This window comes from Quercus lobata, chromosome 2, assembly GCF_001633185.2.
Source record: "Quercus lobata isolate SW786 chromosome 2, ValleyOak3.0 Primary Assembly, whole genome shotgun sequence".
In the NCBI taxonomy this organism is placed as follows: domain Eukaryota; kingdom Viridiplantae; phylum Streptophyta; class Magnoliopsida; order Fagales; family Fagaceae; genus Quercus; species Quercus lobata.
The window spans coordinates 53309954-53314884 of NC_044905.1; the positions used below are offsets into that span (position 1 = coordinate 53309954).

General features: G+C 34.7%; 1 long non-coding RNA gene across 1 annotated transcript; it reads right to left on the reverse strand.

Annotated features, from left to right (window-relative positions):
* Positions 1–304: 304 nt before the first annotated feature.
* LOC115978020 lies at positions 305–1291 on the reverse strand. The gene is made up of 2 exons (XR_004088620.1): positions 1176–1291; positions 305–830 (listed from the first exon to the last, which is right to left on the reverse strand). It is a non-coding gene; the product is annotated as an uncharacterized LOC115978020 (long non-coding RNA).
* Between the last annotated feature and the right edge of the window lie 3640 nt (positions 1292–4931).

Consider the following 4931-nt stretch of genomic DNA (forward strand, 5'->3'; position numbering starts at 1 on the left):
GTATATTTTGTATTTAATAAATATATATCTCCTATTTTTGTAAGTGTGTATCCTTTCCTCGTGCTGTCATAGAGGATTGCGAAAGAGATGTATTTCTTTTGCTCCCTCAATGAAATATTCACATTTATCAAAAAGGCAAAAGACACAGTAGTTAGGTTAGGTGTGTTTGTAATATAATTAATATATGTATTTCTCCAAATAAAAATAAGGTTTAAATCTTCACTTGGGTGAGTTTTAAAGTCAATTTTAGTCATCCTCATGCAATAATGTCAAAAACATCCCCATGTATATTTCTTCCAAGAACTGTGGACTGAAAATTAATTCATATAACTTGAACCTTTTCAGAACTCTTGTTGATGATGCATAATTAGAATTTGCACAAAAAGTCCCTCAAATAAGTCAACAGACAAACTTTAGTCAACTTTTTATTTTGGACACATTTACAATACACTAGCATGGAGTGCATAATACCACATATATATGATATTATCGCATAATTAAAACCCACTTTATTCTTAATTAATACTGCCCTCCACGATAATAAGCAACCTAATGCTTGATTATTGTTGAACCGTGGTGCTTCATTTGTTAAGGGGTTGGAGGTGCGCAACGTCTATATGGGGTACGACTACATCCGGATGGCGGAGTTGGCTTCGTCCTATAGGGTGGACCTGGCGATGGCGGAGTTGGCTTCCTATAGGGTGGACCTGGCGTTGGCGGAGTTGGTGGCTTCAATGGTGGAGTTGGTGGCTTCAGAGGCGGAGCTGGTGGCTTCAAGGGCAAATTTGGCGGGTTCGACCGACATGATCGTCGATATGGTTCACACTTTCCTGAGAGCAAAAGTTCCATATATGAAAAATCTTGAAATGTGAAAGTACATGGTTAGGAACTTAGAATTTATCATAAACACATTAGCTTCGGGAGGTGAATAAGTGATTATCTTATAGGCCTCTAAAAACAAGAAAATACTTTTATTATTAGTATATAAGAAATCATATTGAATTACTCATTCTTTAACAACAATTGAAACAATATTATATTCAAATATTTGTCAACACAAATAAGCAACTGCTACTAGTATGAAAAATCTTACTCAATAAATAAAAATTAAAAAAATTATTTTATTAAGTATGCTACAAAATTGATTAAAATAAAACTATCTACTAGAAACTTACTTTCTGCTGCATTTGAAGAAGGAATGAAAAATATGGAAGTCAAGAGAAGGCAAACAATGAGAATGGCCTTCATTTTGAGAGTCAGTGATTCTAAGCTTCTCTATCCTGGTCTTATTTATAGACCATACATTCAAGTAGAAACTTGTAAAATGGACTATTAAACTCACTGGAACAAGACAAAATGAAGTAGTATATTTAAACAAATAAAAATCAATAGTTACTATGGAAAATTGACAATTGAACCCTTAATATTTCAATTTGAAATATAAAAAAAAATATCAATTGAGTTACAAAACTCTTGACAAGTAAAATATAACTGAAAGAAGACTAAAAGGGGGAACACATGAAAAAAAAAAAAGTTATGTATCCTAATTTAATTAATTTATCAAATCTATGGAAATGAGTTTGCTTTTACTATCTTTAGTTTATTAATCACGTGGGTATCAGTTTACTCAAATTTTTTTTTTTTTTTTTTGAGGGTGATCAGTTTACTCAATTGATAAAATCTTTTGTTATTGAAAAAAAAATTTGTTAGTGATTCTAACCTTCTCTACCCTTGTCTTATTTATAGACCATAGATACAGTCAAGTAAAAGCATGTGAAATGGACTATTAATTAAACTCACTAGAACAAGGCAAAATAAAGTAGGATATTTAAAATAAATAAATAAAAATTGATAATTACAATGGAAAATTGACGATTGAACCTTAATAATCTTAATTGAAAACATAAAAAAATATCAATTGAGTTATAAGACTCTTGCCAATTAGACATTTTTCCCCTTATTTTTTGCAATGAACTTAATTTTTTCCTTTATTTAAATTTAAATATTTTGGTTTCCTTTATTGTGAATGGAGTTGCTTTATATCCTACACAGTGAAAAGCAATTTTTTCCTTTATTTAAATTTAATATTTTGGTTCCCTTTATTGTGAATGGAGTTGCTTTATATCCTGCATAGTGAAAAGCTTATCCATGTAGTTATACTTATAGACTAAGGTCCGTTTGGATTCGCTTATTTTGCTAAAACTAAAAACTTTTTGCTGAAAGTACTATAGATAAAGGTAAAAGTTAACTGAAATAATACAGTGGGACCCATGAATAATATCAAAAAATGCAATGAGACTCATGAATAGTAGCAAAAATAAGCTAAACAGTAAAATAAGTTGACAAAAATAATTTTTGCCAAACACACACTAAAAGAGAAAAGTAACACCATCATCCACCGTCCACTTGTAATTGACTCTAAAGTCTTCACTAAGTCCAAAACGTTTGGCCACCACGTGTTTTATACATGACAATGACCTATGCTCACTTTTTTTTTCTGAATAAATACTTTATTACTCAACACAAAACTGGAGAAATACAAAAAGGCTTGGGCCTAGAACCATCTCTATCTAAAGCTTTCATCATAGATAAAGGCAAAATGGAGATGGGAACTGGCCTAAACCAAGATACAAAAGCAGCCCATTGGGCAAAAAGATGAGCAGGGACATTACCTTCTCTATTTACAAAAGAGAAAGAAACATTTACAAAAGATTTAGATAAATACAAAATATCATCATATATGGATTTGATACTCCAATAAAGGACATAATCTACATTCTTCAAAGGATCAATAACATTTAGAGCATCACCTTCCAATATTATATTTCTATAACCTTCCATAGCAGCACACTTGATAGCACACCAAGCAACTTTAGCTTCCCCTAGCAAAGAATTCCCTGGATCCAGTTGTTCTGCCTAAGCCAACAGAAGCTTTCCTGAATCATCTCTGCCCACTACTGCCACAGAAATTTTCTCTTCCCTTATTGCTGCATCAAAATTTAATTTTACCCAGCTATTTAGAGGGGAATGCCAAATATTAATTTTTGGTGGTGTCCTTGGTAATTTACTCCAAGCTTGTTTATGCTTCTCGAAAACACGCCTTATCTGTCTAGCAAGCTCAATTGAAATTCTTTAGCAAATTCATCATCTAGCCCCAAATTTGTTTTTGGGTAGAGAATAATCTTAACCCAATCTAGAATAGAAATATTTGACAAGTTACTCAAGTTAATAGGCCATGGGGCCATCAACCAGATTTGTGCAACCCAGTCACATTGAAGAAGCAAATGCTCTAAAGATTCTGGAGCATTATTACACAAATACCAATCTAGTGAGGGAAGAGGAAACCTGTTATTAAAAGCCGTACAAGTTGGTAAATATTCCAACTTATCTTCCATAAAAGGTTTTTTAGTCTAGCTTTTGCTTTTATTTTCCATAGCTGCTTCCAATCCTTGGCCTACAATAGAGGGTGAGTTTGAGTATTTGAGCTTCTAATGGTTTTGTAGGCTAATTTCACAGAGAACTCCCCAGAAGAGGTCAAATACCAAAAGACTTGGTCTCCCAAAAGTATGAGGCAAGTGGATATTAAGAATTCTATTCACCGTAGCTGGCTCAAACAAAATGGATAGTTTCCCTCTATTCCATTGCCTGGTGTCTTGATCAATTAGATCAGCAATTAGATGAACATTGTCAATAGCTCCACTTCTGGCTTGGGGAATAAAACCAGGTTCATTAAGAATCCATGGATCTTCCCAAATCCAAGTATTAAAACCATTGCCAATTCTATGGCACATGCCTTTTTTTATTACTTCTCTACAGGCAAATATACTCTAGGATGCCCAAGAAGCATTTTTAGGCATAGGAATTTTCATGAAATTTCTATTTCAAACATGCTTCTTTTTTAACATTGTCACCCATATTTTGTCTTCATTACGAACCACTTCCCAGGTCAATTTGGCCACCAAGGCTTTATTCATGTCTGCCATTTTTTTAATGCCCAATCCTCCCTCTGATTTAGGACTACAAATGGAATCCTAGCTTTTAAGAAAGCACCCCCGTTTGTTTTCTTCCTTCTTTCCCCACCAGAAATTGCGATACAATGCATCAAGTTTTGAACAAACTTGGTGTAAGGACACGGTTTACAGCCCAAGCCCAAAATATGTTGGATCTTGGCCCAATAAGTCTAATACAATAAATTTGCAGAGAGTGGGTCGAAGAACTAGACCCTAATGAATTTCACAACAGCTAGTATAGGCTTGGAAGATGACCAAGCAAGAACAAAGAAAGTAAAGCTGAACGACTTCACCATCCGAGGAGGTCACACTTATATAAATTGGTCACAATTAAATACAAGAACAATGTAGATTGCTACAGTGTTCTCTCTCTATTTTTTTCAATCCCTTCTCATGGAGGATCTCTCACCTTATATAGTTCCCTTTGGATAATCTTGATCCTACACTTGTTAACCATCTGAGCCCTTACTTGAGTACCTGTCCCATCAAACACCCCCTTTGGCTTTCTATGAGTTGCGATAGGCAAAACAGCACTGTTCAGAGGCCTTCTCCACATAAATGTGGCCAAAAAAGTAGCTGCAACGCATTTAATGCAGTGCCTTAGATATTTTTGGATTTCCTTCTTTCTCCTACGTTCATGAAATACGTCCCTATCATTGGAGTTTCCTGGAGGGTCACTCTAATTGCTGGAGTACAAACCTGAGCTACATTCATCACATCTGAGGAGCAGTTCCCCCTTGGACCTACACCCATTCGTTCCTTGCTCATGAGACTTTAAATTGGAATTCCTAATAACCACTTGTTCCTCTTCGGACCATTCAACATCCTCGGACAAAGCCTAAGGCCCAATATATGATTCTGGGCCCTTACCCCTACGATAGCCCCTCAAAACTCTGGTTTTTCCCTCTCATCTAAGGAGAA